Genomic DNA, 22094 nt, shown 5'->3' with positions numbered 1-22094 from the left:
TTGGCTTCAGTGATTAGAAATCATTAGGCATTACTTTATCATTGCAAATAAACACTCTTCTGTAGTACACACACACACACACACACACACACACACACATATTAATCTTTATGTATATACGTATCACGCTTTGTATGTTATTTGGGAAACCCTGTCTTTCATGGGGATCGTCTTTGGAAATGTTTCCATGTTAACATGTATTGTTTCCCATTACTGAGGAGTTTTTCATTTTTTGGGATAGACTACAGTGTATGTAACCAAACCCTCTTGCTGAGTAATTCAGTCTTTGAAAGTTACTATAAGTCTGAAATTGACATCTTTGCTGCCCAGTATTTACATGTATCCGTGATCATGTTATTAGGATAAATTTGTGGCATTTATTTTTTAAGGTTGTTGATATTTACCAATTTGTTTTCCACACTGAGTCATTTCCACTTTAGCCCAGTGAATCAGAGTGGCTATTTTTTTTTAATCTATCCAATGTTTCCTAAAGTTAAAAAAAATCTGATTATTTATTGTTTTTATGTAGATAGTCTTAATATGTCTTTTCTAATAAGAACACTTGTCAAATGTATTCTGCTTTGCAACTTACTTTATAGAGGTACTGTGATATCATTCTTATATCAACATATCTTGTATTTTGACATTCCATTTAAATTTTTTAGTAGAATCTATTTTTTGAAAAATTTTAGCAGGAATTGTCATGGCCAAGAGGCCAGGTGAGAGCTCCCTGTACTTGAAGTGTATTGGTGGTCAAGGCTAACAGGTAGTCGCCACCCTGCTGTCACCCACCTGTGTGTTAGCAGTTATTGGGGGTATAGCTGAGGAGTGTGCTCGCAGCTCACGTCCTACCTCCCCACCCAGTTTTTTTTCCAGGTTTTGCTTTTGTGTCTTGAATGAGACCTGTCCAAATCACTTGGGAAGCTTTGCAAAATCACCCAATCTTTCTTGCCATCCAGTCATATCAAAATGACCTGGGAAGAGATCAAGGCATGTGGATTTCAAAATGCTCCCAATTGATTCTGATACTCCGTCCCAGTGGAGAGCGTGGGTATAGGCTATGCTTGAGTTACTCCCATTTCATTGTCTTCCTCTGCTATCACCTGGATTTCCAGTGCATTTGAACTGTGTAGAAAACACAGAACTCTGGTTCTTGATCCATCGTGCCCCCAGGACTCACTGTGTCTCTCTGCCCCACATCCTAGTCTGGGACGATTGGATCCCCAAATGCACAGTGTCATTTCTCCTTCTGGCTGTGTGCCTGAAGGATGGAGGGGAGAGGGGAGATTGGGGGAAGAACACTTGCTGGGATTCAGATTATTACAGGTTCCTGGGATTATTACAGATCTCTAGGAATGGTATATGTAATGGGTGTGGGAGGTATGAAACATCTCCCTTTTTATTTTCATGTTCTAGGTGAAGTCATCAGAATATTTCATGAGCCAAAGTCGGAGTGACTTTTCTCAGGCTAGCTCCATCTGTGTTAATGTGGTGTTCATTTCTTCCATAGCTGACTAATAGAGCGTATCTCCGTCTTAGTTTTCAGTGTCTGCTGAGCGTTCTGCTTCAAGTAGTTTAGGAAGAACAAGGTATTTTTTAACTGAAAGCTAATTTGATGTGGTTTTAAGGCTTTAGCTCTTATATGGCCTCCTTTCAAAGGACTTGAAAAGTCATTTTAGGAAAAGCAAAGACCTGGAACCTAGAATAACCAAAAAGAGAATGTTGGTTTCCTTTATTTTTCCATGGTTCTTTTTTTAGTTTTCTAAAAAACTAAAAAGTTTTAGTCCTTCCCCTGAAATTTCTTCCAAGCCATGAGCTTGCATCAGAAGAGTTGAGAAATTGGAAAGACTAGTTAGTAATGATTTCTAATGGTGGAAAATTTCCTACAGCCTTGAGGAGCAGAGATACTCACTTTTGAATGCCCAGTCAGCCCGAAACAGACAAGCCTTGGTGAATGGAATCACGTGCTTGTTGCGCCACCTAGAGACCATCGCGCAAAAATGCTGGAAGCCGGCCTTAAAATCTCTAGATGTTGTAAGCTGCCCGGATGCAGAATTCTCTTTGCGCTTCTGAAAGAGGAATAATCTTGCTTATTCCCTTAATGAACTCCTTCCTGTTGCCTCCTTTAGGAGCAATTGAGGTTTGGATAATCTTTTGGATCTCGTTGAAAAGAAGTTTAATTCATAAGGTGAAGATTGTTCTTTCTCATTTCCCGTCTTCCAAGTAGGCAGTGCCCAGGAGATGTTCAATGACAGGTTTTGGAGTCGAGTAGGCCTAGATTTTAATTCTGTCTTTCCTGGTTACCAGCCGTTGGACCAGCCGGCCAGTTGTTGAACCTGTTTGGGCAGCAGTTCCTCAGTTGTGCAGCTGTTTGTCTATTTTAAGGTCTTTGGGATGTCATCAAAGATCATCTGATAGTGCTTCCCTTCTTTGCTTTTTGGAGAAAACATATCATGGAAATCACAGGCAACCTCTTCAGTTTTCCAAAGTAGAAGGGGCAGTTGCTCCAACAAGGCAAGCAGAACAGTTGTTAAAGGATAATAAAGCACAACACCTTTGAGAAGGCAGAAGGCCTTACATTCCTTCCCAGCACAGCCTCCCGACAGAGCAGATTCTTCTGATGAAATAATTCTGAAATCTCAATTTAAAGTGGCTAAATGGTGTATTATGGTTTGTCATAACACAGAAAAGCACCTGCTTCTAAAACAAAGCTTCTTAATCTTCTAAGATCGCTCAGTTAATGATTCTCTAGTTGCAGAACGGACTTGCAGGTGCCCAGGCGGGAGGAGGGGTCCGGGTGATCTGGGATGATGCTGTTCTTATTAGAAATAAGAGGGTGAGGACGCAGGTAGTTCTCAAGGCACTGGAAGGCAGATTCCCTTATTTAGAATACTTTATTTTGAAAACTGGGGAAATACCTGAATACAAACTGTACCTTGTTGATTATAATGACCAAGAACTGTGCAAAATGGTTTTCATACTCTGAAGAGTTGCATTCCTGGCCAGAGACCCTTCAGAGGTTGTCTTGATGTCAGATTAGTAGCTTCTCTATTTGTGAATTTTACCTTCGTTTGGTCAGTTGGACAGTCATTACAAAGAACATATCTGTAGTTCATTTTTGTGATTGCCCTTGAACCAAGGCAGATGTTGAAGTTGGACAAGGCTGTTGTTTTTGTTTTTTTCCTAAATGCCTTTGCTTTCCCATTCCTTTAGCTTGATTGGGCCCCAGATGATCTCATTTTAAATGAATGAATGAATGAATTTAGTAGGCTCCACACTGGGTGTGGAGCCCAGTGCAGGGCTTGAACTCATGACTCTGAGCTTGAGACCTGAGCTGAGATCAAGAGTTGGACACAACCTACCGAGCCACCCAGGTGCTCCAATAAACTCATTTTTAAAATAAACTGTTTCTGAACAGTATAATATGTTTTAATATGAGAAGTCTTGATAAATATTTCCCTTAACATTTTCAGATTGTCCTGAAAGAGAAAAGTGACTACAATGTGGAAGTGAAAAAAGGTCATGAGAAAAAGATGACTTCAGAATTAAGATTCTCTTTTGAAGTGTAGGTTTGATTGTGTTTTGTTATGGGGAGGCCACACCTGGAGAAGACGTAATGTATTTACTCATAGTTCTCAAAAGTGGGAGTGCGCTACACCACATGGGGCACAGGGACAAGCACTGAGGGGCGTCAAGAGACAGAGGGAGTGAGGGGGAAACGTGGACAAGAGCCTTTGTTGTGGTTTCCATGAAAAAAGCAAGGCAAGATAAGGTAGGCAGGTTTAAGGTTGGCCGGTTTGAATAATCTCATTGGACTGTGGAGCATAAGGACTGCCCCTAGCTGTCTGCCTTATGGTGATGAGGGCAGGGGACAGTGGGCCAGAGTGCAAAACCCTGATAAAGGAGATGTTGGGGTTTGGGATCTGGACTGGAGAGTCTGCTTATGTAATGCATGCTTCCTATCGCTAGGAATTAGCTAACCCTGGGAAGGGCAGTTCCTCCAATCTTAGCAAGGACCCAAGGGATCAGAGGATCAGAGAATACCAAAAATTTTAAAAAATGACTAATACAGATTCATGTTAAAATTTTTAGAGGGTTTTCTACTTTCCCAGATGATAGAAGATAATTATGCATCTTTACAGAAATATAGTTATACGTAATTGCATATGCATGCAGTGCTTGGTGTCATTTTAATATATTTTTTCTCAAATACAGATGGCAGAGAATGAAGTGAGATGCATGTTTACCCATGTCTTCCTCCATCTCCATCCCCATCCCTACCACAGGAGGAAGCCTCCTGGTCTAAACGCTGCTAGAATTCAAACGTAATTGTGAGCGTGACCTGGGACGACGCTTGGGCTCTGAACGCAGGCTGCCCGCGGTTGACTGCGGACTCTCCCACGCACAGGCTCAGTGGCCTGGGCAGATTTCTTGATGTTTTCATGTCTGGGTTTCCTTATCTTTAATCTGGGGATCTAAGCGTTGTCTCTGTTGGTGAATTTGTTATGTGAATTAAATTAGTAGATACTTTGTAAACCCTAGAGCAGAGTGCCTGGCAGAGAGCAAGCGGACTGGGGATTCAGATGCATTTATGCCGATGTTATAATTACCATTGATAGTGTTATTGCGGCATCACACAGTGTCCCATGACCCTGTGACCGGCAGTGATGGGGGTGCGAGAGTTGTAAATCGTGCCAGGAGGGTAGTGAGAAAATGTGTGGCTGAAAATACGAGTTACTGGTGAAAGAGCCATGTGCTTGGGACACTGCAAACATGCGTCGCTGGTGCACATTCAGGTTTACGGGGAGAGAAGTCGAGTTGGCTTTTGCAAGTGAGGACAGATGATAGAGAATTTTCAGTTCAAAGGGGTTTGAAATGTTCAGTCAATCCTCAGTCCTCATGGTTAATGGGTTCCGCATGTGCAAATTCAGCTATTCACTAAGATTTATTTGTAATCCCCAAATCAGTACTCCAGTGCTTTCACTGTCATTCGCCCATGTGAGGTCAGAACAAGGGGGATGCCCGCCTTCTTGGTTCAACTCTCCTGCACTAAATGGGGGTCCTTTTCATAGTCAAGCCAGGGCCTCGATGTTTGAAATCTGTGTCTTGGAGGTGTTGCGGTTTAAAGGGGTCCCCAAGCATATTTCTGAAGTGCTGCTTGATGTTCGTAAGTGCATGGAGCCGAAATGCATCTTACGGGGGGAAATGCAGGTTAGATAAACTCAGGTCAGGCGTGCATTACAGTGTCATTGCTGTGAGTTCCACATTAATGAACCAACAGTGTATATTAAATAAATTGTCTTTTAAAAGTACATAAAGCAAGGTTATGTATCGACTGACTGACAAAGTCTTGACACCAGAAGTGGGAAGTCATCTCACCCTGTACTTCCCCTGGGAAGTAGTGGCTCAGTATTCATTATCTCAGGATTTGCAGTAACTTCATAGGACATAGCTGTGGGGGGGGGGGCAGGAGGGAGGGGGAGGGCAGGGAAGCAGAATGGACTGGACTTTGAGGGCTTGGGGAGCCTTCAATCAGGGGTGGGCCCTGGAGAGGAGAATCCCAGGCGGTCCTAGGCTCATTCCTTCCTAGCCCTGTGGCCTGTACGTGCTAAGTGGGGAAGAGAAATTCCACTGTTGATGAGCTGACAGCATGTGAGGCCTAATAGGGCATCTGCCCAGCCCTTGGCACGCTGCTCAGGACAGTCACAGGGGAGCAGGACAACCTACTGAGATTTCATTCATTTGTTTGAAGTCAGAGGCTGCCTCGAAATTGCTGGTGCCCGGAAAATACCACATCCTTGAGATCAGGGGAATTTTCAGTCCACATTCATTGTATCCATCATAGAGGAGGCCCTGCCTCTGGTGGGCTTGGCTTCTATTTCTGCATCATTCGTGACAGGACTTTCTCATGAAGTTTTGTTGTTGAGAATGTGCTTCAGTCCCTTGGGGTCCAAGGACAGTGTTAGTAAGAATCCGGAGTATATGAGTGGGAATTGTAGAAAGTGAATTTGGCCATTTACCTAATTTTGTGGAGCTCCTCAACCCTCTCCCTCTTGGCAACAAACCACCTCTGGTAACCACAAGATAAAGCATTTTTTTGTAAAGTAAGGCCCATTTTCCCATGTGAGTGATTTAATAATTAGGATAGTATTCCTAACCAAGCATTTTGCTTTCAAATAAATATGTGACCCATGAACAATAGTTCATAAAAGCAAAAGGACAATGAATTTTTTTTTTTGAACTGTTGTTTATTGAAATTCTCCAAGTTTCAGTCACATAGAATTCAGGAGGTCCCTGTGTGGGCTGGGGTGCTCTCCTGGGAAGTGCTGGCCAATCCTTGCCAGACTGGCCAGCCCCAGACAGTCCCTTCCACCCGAGAGACCCCTGGGGGATGTTGGTGAGGGGTTGCCCGTGGTGGTGAAATTGCAAGCAGATACTGCGTGTGCCTGTTCCTTGGAGCCTGGTCTTCTGTGGGCTGCTCACGGATGCTGCAACCTGCTCCACCTGATCAACACACCCCCTGTTCCCATCTGAAATGCCACAAAGCCCCAGTCCCAACCATTTCAACTCTTGCTCCGTCAGGGTATAAAAGAGCTGGGGGAGTCCTTTTTAGTAACTGAAAGCTGGAGCAGAATCAGCCACCAGATGGCGCTAAACGACAGCCGTTGACTCCTAACCAGAACCCCGCACCTTCCCCTGCCCCAGACTTGGACAGACAGCCTCGGGGACACCCAGTGACGTTTCAGCTCTGCTTATGGGCCTGCAGAGCAGAAGTTGTAGGACCAATACAGGGGCCTTACAATCTCCTCGGGGCTGGGTGGGAGTCACTAGCCTTCATGGGGACCTTTCAGGGGCTAAGAAAACTCTAAGATGCACAGATGGCCTCCCTATTAATTGAGATTTGTCTGTTTGTGGCAGGTGAGCTTTTATCGAGCACCTATATATCTGACTTTCTTCTTTGTTTTTTTTTTTTTTTTTTTTTTTTAATCTGACTTTCATTCTCAGTTCTTTTTCCTTAAGCTGTCATGGAGGTCTTTTATATGAGGTACAGTAGTCTGTACATCTAGTATTATCTTCTGTCTTAACACAGAGATGCAGGAAAGAATGCACTGGAAATGGAAAAGCTAAATGGATATTGACTGTAGAAACAATAGTAATGTATTTTGAGTTAAAAATACGCATAATTAAAATGTTTGATGCAATAACATGGAGGGGGTAGTAGTTGCCAGTGGAGTTGCAGTAAACCAGCATTGTTGGGGTGGGGTACAAAGCTGTCTGGGGAAGTCTGAGATTATTTCTTTTTCCTTTCCTTTCCTTTCCTTTCTTTCCCTTCCCCCCCTTTTTTCCTTTTCTTTCCTTTTTAAACATTTACTCATTTGAGAGTGAGAAGGAGAGAGAGAGAGAGCACAGTAGCTAGTGAGCAGGGAGGAGAAGGGGAGAGGGAGAGAGAATCTTAAGCAGACTCCCCAGTGAGCATGGAGCCTGACATGGGGCTCGCTCCCATGACCCTGAGATCATGACCTGAGCCAAAAACAAGAGTCAGACCCTCAATCAACTGAGCCACCCAGGTGCCCCCGAGCTGATTCTTGATACACATTTCTCAAGTGGATAGAATCTTATAGAATCATTTTTCAACGTTTTCTTGTAAGTAGCCACTTACTGAATTGTATGTTCAAAGATGTCATTGAGACTTCTGCCTTGATGACAGAAAGTACGTGAGCCTTGTGGAATCTCAGGGACCATTTTTTGCTTTTATCTCTGCATTTGCCTTTCTCGTGCCAACAAACAGCAAGTGGGATTCGGAATGGAACCAGCCAACCGAGGGCATTCTCTGAGGCTGCCAATAGTTCAGGCAAAAATTTGCAGGCACTTGTGTTGCTCACTTCCTTGATTGGCAAGCAGAAGTCATGTCTTTCAAGGGACTCCTTCCTTACAGGTGAAGAGAAGATAACCAGTGTCCTGTCCTTACATGGCCAGGGTGGGCTCTGCAGTGTCTTCGATGGATGTTTTTGGTTAAATGCTGCAGAGCATGGCACATGCTGTCTTCCCCTTTGGTTTTCAGTGTGAGGACCACAGCTTTGTTGTCACTATCTGTGTAGAAAAGTTAGCTCTGGAAAGTTCTCTCTGGCAGAGACCTGGAAGATCAGGTACTGGTTTGTATTTCCCATCAGGGACCCCACAGAGCAGGTCACTTGGACAGAGCTCCTGCAAGGTGGGCTCTTCAGGTTGGTACAGTGTCATGGGGCCACCTCTCTCTCTGGTTAACCTCATCGCGCTTCCTAATGCTGGAGAGAGACAGTCGAGAAGTCCCATGCAGAATATGGATTATTTTCTTCCCTGATCTTGCTTTGCTCTCTGGCTCCCTTGGGGAAGGACAGTGAAAACTGGCTTAGGGTGGCTTCCAGGGGCAGCCCAGGTGTGAGCATTCACAGTGGGAGGTGGAGGGGGACCCCCTTTTTTCCTCTGCCCTTCTCTTGCCAGAGGGCATGTGTTGTCCCTCCCATTTCCATCAGGTCAGTGATTTACATCTGCGCCATGCTCTTGCCCTCGTCCCCACCCGAGCAGAGGGGCGGGAGCTCACAGGGGCAGTGGAGCTAGGGATACAATCCCATCTCAGAATCACCCCCCAGACATCCATTTGCCTTACCTGTTGTGGGTACCCCCTGGAGGTGGTGAAAAGCACATCCGTCCTTACTCCCTGACAAGGGATACGTGAATAATTGTACTCATGATATGTTTTGATATTTTTAAAGGAAGTATTTTAAAAGAAAATGAACTATGGTTCTTTGTCAAGACAATTTTTGAGCTTCATCTTTCTCTTGTATTTTTTACTGTAACTTATTTTAACTCTAAGCAAAATTTTGTAGGGATGATTACTGAAAACGGAGTGAGGAGACAGGTTTCCCCTACTCCCTCTTTTCCCAGCTCCTTTCCTGTTCAACACCCATTGTACCCCAGGGGTCCACTTAGATCTCCTGTTGGCGCGCAATCTGTTTTCTGTCACTAGAGGGCGCTCCTAACAAAGGGATGTGTTTTAGCTGCCATCCAGGCTGAAGGAAGGAGCAACTTTGTAAGGAGCAATTCAGATGTACTGGAGAGGATGAAGTATTCGGTGGGGTTATTTTATCGTACTTTATTTTAGAGAGAGAGGGAGGGGTGGGGCAGAGGGAGAGGGAGAGAGAGAATTGTTTTTTTTTAAGATTTTATTTATTTGAGAGAGAGAGCATGAGAGGGCAAGGGGCAAAAGGAGAAGCCAACTCCCTGCTGAGCAGGGGCCCCGATGTGGGACTTGATCCTGGGATTCCAGGATCATGACCTGAGTCGAAGGCTGTTGCTTAACCAACTGAGCCACCCAAGTGCCCAGAGAGAGAGAATCTTTGCTTAAGATTAAGATTCCATGCCTGGAGCGTAGCCCAATGTGGGGCTCCATCTCACGACCCTGAGATCATGACCTGAGAAGGAATTAAGAGTTGGTGCTTAACTGACTGAGCCACCCAGGCACCCCTAGTGGGGTAATTTTCAAAAGGTTCTGAAGAGCCCTGCTCCAGCCAAAATCTTTCACCTTCCCCTTTTAGCTTAAAACCTGCAAGAACTTTGTTCCCTTTGACATATAACTGTGGCAGAAGGAGGCAACTTACCGAACAGTGTTAGCGTTAACTTCTTAGAGTATTGTACACACCTTTTTGACCACCTTTCTTTATATGGAACTTTGGAGCCAAAGGGTACCACCTAGTGGGAGGATGATTGTGGGAGATGCAAGCTTAGTGCCCTATAAACAAATCACTTTTATTTGAAACTATGTAGCAAAGCATTTGTGAGCCCCGCCTCACAAAACAGGGCCAGGCTACCTGTTTTTGCAGCCCAGCTCCATTCCTCATCAACTGTGTGATCTTGGACAATTGATCTTGATGTTCTCTACCTCATTCTTCATTAGTAAGATGGGCAGAGTAATGGTTCCTACATAGGCTTGCTAGGGAGATTAATGAGTTAATAGTTGTTGAGTTCTTAGCAACCTGCCTGGCCCTGAGAAAATGTTAATAAATTCTGATTGTTGATATCACCATTTGGATCTGATGGCCGTCGTGAGTCCAGGGTCTGCATTTTCCCTCTTGGATGACTGGGGCAATTCTCCATTTGACCATAACTGGCCGGGTCAGAGAGTAGAAATATGTCGCTTCAAGAGTGGAGCTAATGCTAAGGAGTGACACGTCCCGAAGGCCATGAATTCTAGAAGATTTTCCCAAGAGGCAGGAGTTTTATACCCTTCGAAGAGCCTCTTTAATGAAGAGGCCGTTCTTTTTCTTCTGCCTTTTGGCTACTCAGGAGCTAGCACACAGGTCCATGGCCAAGTATGTCCTCATAGATCCAATCTGTCACAGTAGTCTGCTTCTGGGAGAATTTTCAAAAGCAAGGAGGGCTCAGAACCACAACATAAATATTTCAAAAATTTGTTGTTTAGAATAGAAAGCACGATTCAATGGCTGACTCCATCCCAGAGAAACATTTTGAGTGCCTTGAGCTTAGGCTGGACAGTTCTAGAACCAAAGTGTTAGATCAGAGTCTAGAATAGAATGAGCAGTTACGGGGCTCTGGCATCTGGGATGGGTTGTTGCAAACATTCAGCACTTCTTCCCCTGATGCTTTGCTGTCCTTGCCTGACTTGGTGGTTTTGGCCCTGGTGGGATCCTCTCAGAGCACCCTTGAGAACAGTCCTGGCTCTTCTGGGGCACAGGCAAGAGGGTGAAGAAGTGATCAGCCCAGAGACCCCTGGTACAGTTGCCTGCTTGCTGTTGACCTTGCTTTGACAGCCGTGGAACAGCTCCCCATGGTGTTAGGGTGCCTTCTGTTTGTATTCTTTCTTTTCCCGGAGACTTTATTTTTTTCTTTTCCTTTTTTCCCCAAATGGTCACCAATTGTCCATGTGTCTCATGGCTCTGAATTCAGTGTGATGTGACCTTGGGAGAGAAGGTGTGAGCACGCCATCCAAACCTGTTTCATGTCTGGGAGGAAATAATTTATACACTAGGAACTGGCTTCGTGGCGTGGGATTCTAATTCTGGGGATGGCATTTTGTATGTGTAGGAAGGCTGTCAAAACCTTTCCAATGGGAAGGGACAAGAACCAATTTGAGAATAATGTGCTTATATAAAAACTGTCCTGGTGCAGGCATCTTGGCACGCTTCCTGTACTTGTTCATTCTGAAGGGGAGAGAAGGGGGGCAGGAGGAGTTCTCTGGTGGACTCCTGCAGACTCCAGACTCTCCAGCGAGAAATGACTCACCCTCCTGAAGTGGCTCTGGAGATCACATAGTTAAAAGGGTGCCAGGTGTTGATGGACTTCTGGCTTTCTTGTTCTTCTTGCCCCTCCTCTTTAAATGTTTACCAAACTGATCAGCCCGCTGAGAATATATGGTTTTTAGGTGGTCCATGGGGGTTTCCACTGGTTTTGGATCAATAACGGAACACCCACGGCAGCCACCCCCTCCCCACCGCCAGCAGCATTTTGGGGCATGTCCTGGGGCGTGGGTCAGATGGCTCCCATGTACTATTTCATTGCATCTCTGCAAGGCACAGGGCACAGCGACTCATTTTCCTATTTTGGAAATGAAGAAAACAAGGCTTTTTAGCTCTGGGAGGTTAAAAACCTGCCAAGGGGACTGCATTGTTTTGGCAGGAAAAGGAAACTTGCAAACTTACTGTGACTCCTTGCATTGTTTAGGCAAAGGAACAGACAGCAGGGCAAGCAAGCGGGGACATAGGCAACTGTGGCATATGTCCGCACGGCTCTCTCTCTGGCCTCTAGGAGCACTGAGTGGGTGTACAAAGCTGAGACTTTCTCTACTCCTGTCCCTTCCTCCCAGGGCCGAGAAACCCACCAAATACTTGTCTCACTGTGGCCTTTTCATTCTCAGAACATCACCATGAATGAAGACTGCACACCAACTGGCTGCTTTTTTCTCTCTCTTTTTAAAATGATTTTATTTATTTGAAAGCGAGTGAGAGAGCAAGCACCAGTGAGGACAGCAGCAGAGGGAGAGGGAGAAGCAGAGTTTCTTCTTCCTCCTTCTCCCTGAGCAGGGAGCCCTGACACGGGGCTTGATCTCAGGACCCTGAGATCATGACCTGGGCTCGAGGCAGATGTGTAACCCATGGAGGCCCCCCGCCCCCCAGCCCCGCGTCCCTCTGCTTGCTTCTCTTTAAGGGAATGCGTACAGACCGTTAACTTTGCTGGTTCTGAAATCAAACCCAGCAAGAGCAAATCCACGTCCTTGTCCGCAGGTAGAAAGTAGAGCTGGGCTTGCTTCTTGAAAACAGAGGTGCTTCCAACACTCAGGGCCAGCAAGCAGCGGCAGTGGTGGCTGTCCAGGCTTGCCTGAGGCCAGTCTCCTCCTCAGCCTCTAGGCTGTGCTGTCTCTCTATTTAAGGAGAAAGGAAAAGGCCAGATGAAAGGTCTCACTCTCTGGATTCAGTTCAGGTTAAACAGAGACGCCTTGTTTCCATCCCTTCTTTGTTTCAGGGCTGCCTGCTTGCTCGGTGTTTTTCAGTCATTTAAATTTCACCAGTTTTGCTTCCGGGTTTTCTTTGTCTTTCCCCTTCTTCCTCCAGATTTAGAGCCTTTTCTGCTCAGAGATGCTTTCTCTTCCCCACACTGATGTTCACCTTGCTGTAGAACTAAGACAGAGTAATGACGGGACGCAAGCGCTTTGATGACCAACGTCCTGATTGCTCACTTACCTAACTTTATGGAAATCCAGAAATTGGATTAAATTCTCTGCCTCCTGTTGCTCACGGAACCTGATGGTAGCAATTGTGATTTTGCTTTTCTTGACCATCCAGCCCTTTCTATGGCTCTTTGAGATACTCTAGATGTTAGTTCTTAGCTCCCTGGAAGGGCTCTCCCACGTTGCAGCCATTCCTTGTCGCTCATGAGCAGTGGGAGAAAGAGGACAGGCTGGAGAGTGGAGAACAGGAAGAGGGAGATCCCTGCAGTTTAGCTCTTGTTCTGGGGGCAGGATCCACCCCAAATAGCATACTTGGGACCTGGTCTATTAGGGGAAGAGCCACGCTGGCGCTTGCAGATGGGGAAGCTGCTGGAAAGCTCTGCAAAGCTCTGCAGTTTCTGTGCATTGAAGGGAGCCCAGGCTCCAGCTGGCTGGGCTTGGCTAAGCACCCACACTAGCTCTCCAAGCCAAGGGAGGAGGCGTGTCCCTGGATGTCAGCAGACTGGTCAGAGTGGGTCACTGAAAGATGGCACCCTGTGGGGCACCTGTAGAGTTCCTTGATGGTAATGGGCCAGGCAATGGAATAGGGGCATATAGAGCAATAAGGAACTTAGGAATTGGCTCATTTTTTTTTCATTCAACCAATATTCACGAGCATTTATTATATTTAAGGGACTGTGCCAATACACCTCTAGTCACAAAGATGAATCAGACAGAAGCCAAACCTCATGGAACTTAGTCCTTAGTGAATTCTCCGTCCCTCTGGACCTCCATGCACGGTATTCCCTCTGCTTGAACTCTCTTCTCCTTCTCTCCTCTCCACTCTTCAGTCCATGTATGATTCCGGTGGGATGTGTTACATTCTTAGACTAGAAAAGGTGAGTCTGATGGGAGGTCCAGGAGCTTCTCCTGTTTCAGCACCTACCACCCCCATCGTTGTCACCTGTTTGACGGTCTCATGTCTCCCTGGAGAGATAAACCCATTCCTGTTTGGCTCACCATGACATCCCTTATACCCAGCCCAATCCCCAAGATTAGATCATCAGGTAGGCACACAGCAAGTGTGTGTTCAATGAATGAATGAATCAATCAGTGAGCGATTCTGTCATTCAAGAAGGGAGATGCATATGTGTGTGTGTATGTGTGTGTGTGTGTGTGTGTGTGTGTGTAAGATACCAGGTGGAAGTTGATGTATTACATTAGAAAAATACAGAGTAGAAGGTGCCCTTGAAAGTCCAAAAAGGAATAAGCAGAATTTGAGGAATCCATGACCTTCTACAGAGGGGACACTGGAGATAGGGTTAAGGAGCAGGCAGGGTTAAGCATGCAGCATTGGAGGAAGAGCAAAGGGACCAGCATGACTGTGCTGTGACAGAGGAGGCACGGGTGACAAGCAGGGAGAGGCTGAAAAATATGAAGAAAGTGCTCCTTCAACAACAGGCCATGGAATAGTGTGTGCTCGGGTGTTTGGGTGAAACTGGATAGTTTTTTAAATTAGGGGCTGGTGGGCGAGAGCTAAGGGTTTCCCTTCGGAAGTATACAGACAGCCTTTAGTGCATATCCTCTTCGTCTTCTCGTTCTACGTGCCCGTGAGGATGCTCTACGACTTCTAACGGGTGTCTTGGACTAGAACTGCGTTGAGTACCCAAGGCAGGTTCTTCTGAGCAGCGCATCGTACCAGACTTACCTGTTTATGCATGTGCATTAAGTGTGTGCGCACATGTTCCTCTGTGTATCCATCCACCCGCAGGAGCCAAAGTGATGGCCAGAGAAAATCGGGTAGCCAGAACTCTCCGATTTATTTGTAAGAGTTAGGAAACATAATTAATACTCTTCCTATAAAAGACCATTTGCATAGCCCTATTTTAGTGTTTCCTAGTGATGCAACACTGTATATATAGTACTACCCTATTTTTAGGGCTGGGCATGAATATATTGCATAAGGCTGTTGGTTACTGAAGAGTGTTGTACCTTTAAGCTCTCAGTCCCCTAGGGAGTCCCCCTGAGTAATGGCCTGTGGCCCTGCTTCATTCCCTGATGTCCCTGAGCATCAGGGTGGTTGATGGCTCTGTCCCCTTTGCCCTCCACTACTGCTTATCTAACAGCCTTTTGTTTTCACTCATTTTACATATCAGCAGGAATTACCTCCCTCTTAAAAGAGATTGTGGTGAGGGCACCTGGGTGGCTCAGTGGGTTAAGCCGCTGCTTTGGGCTCAGGTCATGATCTCAGGGTCCTGGGATCGAGTCCCACATCTGGCTCTCTGCTCCGCAGGGAGCCTGTTTCCTCCTCTCTCTCTCTCTCTCTCTGCTTGCCTCTCTGTCCACTTGTGATCTCTCTCTGTCAAATAAATAAAATCTTTAAAAAAAAAAAAAAAAAAAAGAGATTGTGATGAAAATACCAGCCTGGCCAAGCAGGAGCAACCAAGGGGCCTTGGGTGATAAGTGCCATCTTTCTGTTTTTGCCTTATAAACCCCAGTCTGGTTCAGGGGCTTCACCTGCACTTGGCCTCCTGGGGCCATACTTTTCACTTGCCATCTTTGCCTTTCTCATCCAGAAACTAAGGGGAAGGCGGTCAGAAGTGCTCACAAAGTCCTTGGCAGCATTGACATGGTAGTGTAAATGTGTAATAAACCACAAAATAACACTTTGCAGGATGAGTTCTTCAAATCTCTCTCTAAATTTCCCTCTCCAGATCTGAACACGTATCTGCAATGTTTGGTTCTGCTTTCGGTCCTTCGACCTTATGCACATTCTCTTTCCACCTTTTTTTTTTTTTTTTAAAGATTTTATTTATTTATTTGACAGACAGATCACAAGTAGACAGAGAAGTAGGCAGAGGGAGAGGGGGAAGCAGGCTCCCCACTGAGCAGAGAGCCTGATGCAGGGCTCGATCCCAGGACTCTGGGATCATGACCTGAGCCAAAAGCAGAGGCTTTAACCCACTGAGCGTCCCCCCTCTTTCCACTTTTTAAACAAGTTTTCCGTTTGTTGTTCCATCTGGTGTTGGGCCTATTTCGGAAACCTGAAGAAAGCAGAGGCAAAGAAGCCAAGGAAACACACAGGAGACTGCGAGAAATCACCTGTATTCCCAGCCTCCATAGGCAAACCCTGCTCCTTCTAAACCCTGCTAATTCTGTGAACTCTGCTCTTGACATAGTTGAGAAGAAACTGTGTTCAATTTCCTTTCACTTCCATATGTCATCAGTAATCCTTGATGGAAATTGTGTGCAGTGGCTGAATACCATTTCATTACATAACTGAACCTGAATTTACTTCGGCCTTCTCCTGTATAATTAAGGATTTAAAAAAATATATTAAAAATATTGATTCAGTAAATGTACTGTGTATCACTATTGGTCCACATTTAGAATTATTTCCCTAAGAGGGGTTATTAGACTTTTGGGCCAAAATGTAAGGACATTTTTGAAACCTTCATTTATAATTTTGTGTATTTGTATTTCCTGTTTTAAAATTCTTCTTCCTGCTTTCCACGAAGCAGATTTTTATTCATATCATTTCTATGAATTTATTTGAAATTTTTTTTAAACTAACCTAATTCTAAAAGCAGGACAAGGCTGTTGCAGAGAATTCAGAAATATAGACAACCAAAATGATTTAGCTAAAAATCAGCCGTATTCCTTCATATGTAAATAAAATATTGTTACAATTTCGGTGAATATCTTTCCAGATAATATTTTTCTATACTTACATAGATAAATACACTTTTACTAAAGTTGTGATCATACAGGTTGTTTTTTAAATCTTCAAAATGGGTTTTATTTATAAGGTATCTAGTGAAATGCTGGAAAGGAAGCATTTATTATGCCGTTTTACTATCTTAGCTTTATCTGGCAGAGTGTTATGAGAGATCTTCTTCCTTTCCTATCTCAGGTACAAAGTGTTGAGAATAAAAATAATTCCTGTAGAAAGCATATAGAGACTTCTGCTCCCCACGTTAGTCGTGTGGTTCTTAAATGATAATTATTGCTCGCTCTTAATATCTACCTGAGACTAATCAACATGCACCTACAGAACAAATGAAAGGAGTCTCCTTGGAGTAAAGTAATTTTTTATGATCAATAGTCTGTCCTTAGCATAATGTTTATTTTATGCATTTGCAGACTTCTTATCACCTGGATTATAGTTTATAAATATTAGCCTATTGATCTTTGTGCTCTTTCCTTTGCTGGTGAAGTTTCTGATAAAATGTGTTTTTTTTTTTTTTTTTGGTAGGTGAAGGACAGAATGATAAAGTAAATGTCTAGATATCTGATGACTGGACATGGCTGTAGAAAGATTCAGATTTCCAAGGCTCTCTAGTGACATAAATCCCTCCAGCTTTCCTAGGGATCTTACATTCCAGGTTATCTGTACAATCCAACTGATAACATGTTCTCTTTTAGATAAAAATGTAGAGTGCTTATGGTGACGTCACATACTTACTTTACCCAGTGTGGTGGTGGTGACTTCTATATGCTTTGTCAATGATCAAAAATCCCAGGATGAAGATGTACTTGGCTTTATTTCACCAAAGTCTACCGCCATTTATTTTCTCTTTCAAGTTTCAGCAGTAATTTATTAAGAATTTTCCCCTGGAAAAGTGTCTTTTCATTCCTTTGGGAGTTCGTTCCTTAGGCTAATAGGGATCAGATTCCATTAAGGTAATGAAGATCAGTTCTTGGAATGACCAAAATAACATACCCTTGTACCTCCGGGAGAGTGGCTGCTCTCCTCATGGCCTCTGAGCTTCAGGTCCCTAAGGTCTGAACGTTCGTTATCTCTGTCCTCTGGTCTCATGAGCCCCGACGGCCTTTCTTGAGCTACAGCAGGTGTTACGTAGACTCCTTTTTCTCAAAGGTTTGCAGTACAGGTAATTGTCTTTTTTGGGGGTAAGTCCCTGGGATCTCTTGTGGAGTGATTGGTGTCTTTATTTTTACCATGCAAACTGGTGATGATTTTATACCCCCCCCTTTACAAAGATGTTACACATCAGAGGCGACAGTGTACGCACGTGTGGTTTGTAATTTCTGAAGCATCGTGCAAATGATAGCAACAATTGCCATTGGAAACAAGATTTTGACGGCTTTATTTTTAAAAATGTTGTGAATAGAGCTCTTGTCACAAGGTACTAGGAACCATGAAAGTGAGAAGACTGCCCAGCACATATATAAAATACCATATTTAATGAATCAAGCATTTAAAAAGATTTATTTATTTATTTGAGAGAAAGAGAACATGAGCAGGAGGGTCAGAGGGAGAGAGAATCTCAAGCAGATTACACGCCGAGTGCAGAACCCGACGTGGGGCTTGATCTCTCGACCCTGAGATCACGACCTGAGCCAAAACAAAGAGTCAGATGCCCAACCCACGGTGCCATCTAGGCACCCCAATCACATTTAATTTATTATGTGTCAGTTGATGAGCATTTCATTGCCTCCCTCCTCTTGGTTATTAGGAATGATGCTCCGTATGAACGTTTGTATAAAATCTTTGTGTGGACGTGTTTTAATTTCTCTTGGCTGTATACCTAGGAGTGGAATTATTGGATCACGTGGTAACTCCACCTTAAACACTTTGAGAAAATGTCAAGCTTTTTCAATGTTCACATTAAATTTTATTCTCACCCAAACTCTCAGGTTTCTAATTTTTCCACATTTGTTTTTCTGACAGATAGTCATTCTAGTGGGTTTGAAGTGGGCCTTATGGTTTTGATTTGCATTTCCTTGGTGGGTAATGATACTGAGTATTATCCTGGGCTTATTGGTCATTTGTATATCTTCGTTGGAGAAATATGTGTAACCTCGGCCCAATTTTAGTTGGGTTGTTTCTCTTTTTGTCCTGTATGTTTCCTGGATTAAGTCCTTTATCAGGGATATGACTTGCACATTTTTTCTCCCTTTCTGTGAAGTGTCTTTTCACTTTCTGGATTGAGTCTTGTGAAGCATATAGGTTTTTAATTGTAATGATGTCTGTTTTTTCTTTTATTGGGAATGCGTTTGGTGTCATAAAAGAAATCATCCTGAAGATATATACCTATGTTTCTTCCAAGGGTTTCATTGTTTGAGATAGGGCATTTCTAGCCATCTCTTCCTTTTTTTTTTTTTTTTTTAAGAGTTTGCCTTGAGGAAATAATGTTTTGGAGTATAAGTACGGCAGTGAGGAAACTGAGGATTGGGGGGAACCTGGCATAGTCTTTGACCCCTCTATGGTGTGCCCACCTCTGCCGCTTTTCAGAGAGCAAATTCCAGCTCCTCTCCTAGTTCATCTCTCTTCTCTGATGGGCCCTGAATAATAGGAGGTCAGCTTCCAGGACTTTCTTATCTCTTTCTCTAACAGGAGTTGAATGCGTGGGTACTGAATGAATGGACAGAGCTTTTGAGTCACTCAGCTACTATTGTTACCCCGCTGCCTTTTTCTCATAACTGTCGTATCTTTATTGCAAATGCTTTAGGGTAATTTACAAGAAATAACATTGGTTACTGAGAAAATATTATTTACATAGTACAATGGCAGAACATGTGCCATTTGTGTCTATAATCAGGTTTTATTCTTGTACGGTGAAAAAGAAGATGTTGATCACTGTAAATCCCTCCTCCACTTGCGTTATCTTCCATGGTGTTGGCAGCTTCAGTTCCCTCATCATCCCTCCTGGGCAGCTTGTACAGGGTCCAGTTCTAAAATATTCCCCATTAAGGTGGTCCCATAAGAGCAAGTCTACACACTAATTGCCTTTACCACACACATCTTGGTCATCGCATTTTGCATCTAGCTTCTGTGTTTTGGCCATTTTTGACATCTTTTGTAGGGCTTTGAAGGAAGAGAGAGAGTAGCAGAGGTTTGAGCTGTCTTTGTGAATCACCAGCCCTAGTCGGGGGAGGGGGAGGAACTAAAAATTTGTTACCTGTTATCTCATGCCAGATCCTCTCCTGGTGTTTGACATACTTTCTTTGTTCAATCTTCACAATGACCTGGTGAAGTAGATGGTGTGGCCCTTTATTTTCTATCTGAAATAACCTGCCCAGAGTCTCCCAGACAGTAAGAAGTGACCCTAGGCTTCAGGGACAATTCTGTCTCATACCCAAGCCTTTGCTGTTTGGGACTAAACCAGGCGGTATGTCTCTGAAATAAAAGTTTAAGGGAACTCAGAAATGCGGATGAGAAAGTAGTTGTAAGCAAGAGTGGTTGATTTAGCTTCCTGTGTAATAATTTTTAACCTTTTCCCGCTGTGAAAGTACGTGATGGATCTCATACGTACCCCTTCTTCCAGTTTGAGAGCTGTTATGTGGCCTCTCTCCGTCACTCTCAGGGACACATCAGAGTGCAAATGAAAAGCTCCATATTGTTCTCATGGATCTGTTCATGGTATTTGCCAGTATGGGAAACGCACCAGGTGTAAGGTGTGTGGCCAATGTTACAAAACTGGGGAAAGGGTGAGAAACCCTGGTCTTTGTTTTAGGCTGCTCGCCTCGTGCTGCCAGCAGGGGGCAGCATCCTCACATAGTTTCCTATTTACTGGGCACGTAGGAGAGAGGGCAGTACTGTCATCAGGCTCACCCCAAACCTGGTAGCTCTTCACCTCTTATTCTCCAGCCTGACCACCCAACCTTAATTAGGCAAAGTGAATGCAAGCCAGTTTTCAATGTTTTGTTATTGTTGTTGTTGTTGTTGTTTGAGGAAAGAAGGAAATACTCCTTGTATGTTAGCACACACAAGCAGTATTTTGTACTTTATAAGAATGGATGTGTTCTGTATGTGTAGGGTTCTTTCCTCTAAGGAGAGTACCTATTCTCTTTACCACAGCTGCTGTGGTCGATGTATGTCTCATCCACCAGTTATACCTTATTTTCCTAAGGAAACGCAGCAGTGTTGGAAGACATTGTACAGGGTTCTAGCACTTCTGGCAAAGCCCACTGTCCAAAGTGCTGATTTTAGAGCCATCCAACCTGCGTTCAAACCCCAGTGTAGCCACTTACTAGCTGTGGGACAGGGAGGGTTGTAATACATTCCTGTTCTCCTTCATTCAAAGGGGAGGTTTTTGTTTGTTTGTTTGTTTGTTTGTTTTTAAACAGGTAGAACATGGTATTATGCTCTGTGTATAATGGTCTTTGTGTATACCTCCCAGTTCAATTTCATAGAAATTGGCCTCTTCTTTCTGTAAATACGTTTGTGTCTCTGTCAGAAGTCCTGGCTGAGGCAGGGAGATTCAAAAGTAATAAAATCTGAGAGTATAAAATCAGGTGATCTTGGGTAATGTCAAATTATTTAAGCCAGAGAGTGAAATTGGAATGACCTGCCAGGTGCCATCTTATGGAATAGTCCTTGCAAGGGTGGGCGGTGGGTATCCTTTTCTCAGCAGCTCAGCCTAGCTAAGACTAGGCTCTGAGATGGAGCGCTTAAGGCAAGGAATTGACCCCGTTTGAGGTGGGCTCTCTGTGGGCACTGGGCATGTTTACAGCATGCCCGCTAACAGTCGAGGTCTGTTACTTGTTTCCACATTGAATTTGAGCAACATGGGCACCTGAATTATGGATCCTCGGGTCTTTCCTGGGACTCTCATTATTATTTTTACTTTTATTGAGGTGAACTTCACGTAATGAAACTAAGCACTTTAAAATACATAAATCATTTAGTACATTATACAATGGACAGTCGGCCCTTCTATTTGGTTGCAAAAACTCATTCTAGTTTTTAACGTTTTATTTTGATAGAATTCTGAATTTAGGAAAAAGTTACAAGAATGGTACAAGGAACTCCTGCATAATCTTCAACCAGATTCAGTTAAAATGTTTACCTTTTCCCACATTTTCTCATTGCTATGCAGTCTTGTTCTCTCTTTCTCTCTCTCTAGATGCAAGCACACACACACACACACACACACACACATTTACAATGTACTTACCTATGTATATATAATATATGTATTATAGGAATGATATGTATCTCTATTAAATACAGGATACACACCTGTATTATATGTTTGTGTGTATGTGTATATGTGTGTGTAGATACACACACACACACACACACACACACACACAAAACTTATATATGTGTACATTTTCCCCCTTGAGCCATCTGAGAGCATGTTGGAGACATTTCTTTCTCACTAAATACTTTGGTATGTATGTTTGCATACTAATAAGGGTACATAATACAATTACTAAAATCTGAAGATTTAACAATGGTAAATACTTGAATTTCATCGAATAGCTTTCATACCTTCATTTTTTTCTGGTCCAGAACCAACCCACAGTCATATCCAGCATTTAGTTGCTGTCCTCTTTACGCTCCTTTAATCTGGAGCAATTCTGCTTTTCTTTCTGTTCCTTGACCTTGATATTTTTTGAAGAGTACTGGCCAGTCGTTTTGTAT

General features: G+C 43.8%; 1 protein-coding gene across 3 annotated transcripts in view; it reads left to right on the top strand.

The window, feature by feature from the left end:
• LOC111147268 (engulfment and cell motility 1) overlaps positions 1 to 22094 on the top strand; it is a 524081-nt gene that overhangs the window by 203855 nt on the left and 298132 nt on the right. The window lies entirely within an intron of this gene.

The sequence above is a fragment of the Enhydra lutris genome, unplaced genomic scaffold, assembly GCF_002288905.1.
Source record: "Enhydra lutris kenyoni isolate GAN:26980312 unplaced genomic scaffold, ASM228890v2 scaffoldscaffold16, whole genome shotgun sequence".
Classification (NCBI taxonomy): Eukaryota; Metazoa; Chordata; class Mammalia; order Carnivora; family Mustelidae; genus Enhydra; species Enhydra lutris.
This window is presented reverse-complemented; position numbering and strand designations above follow the sequence as displayed.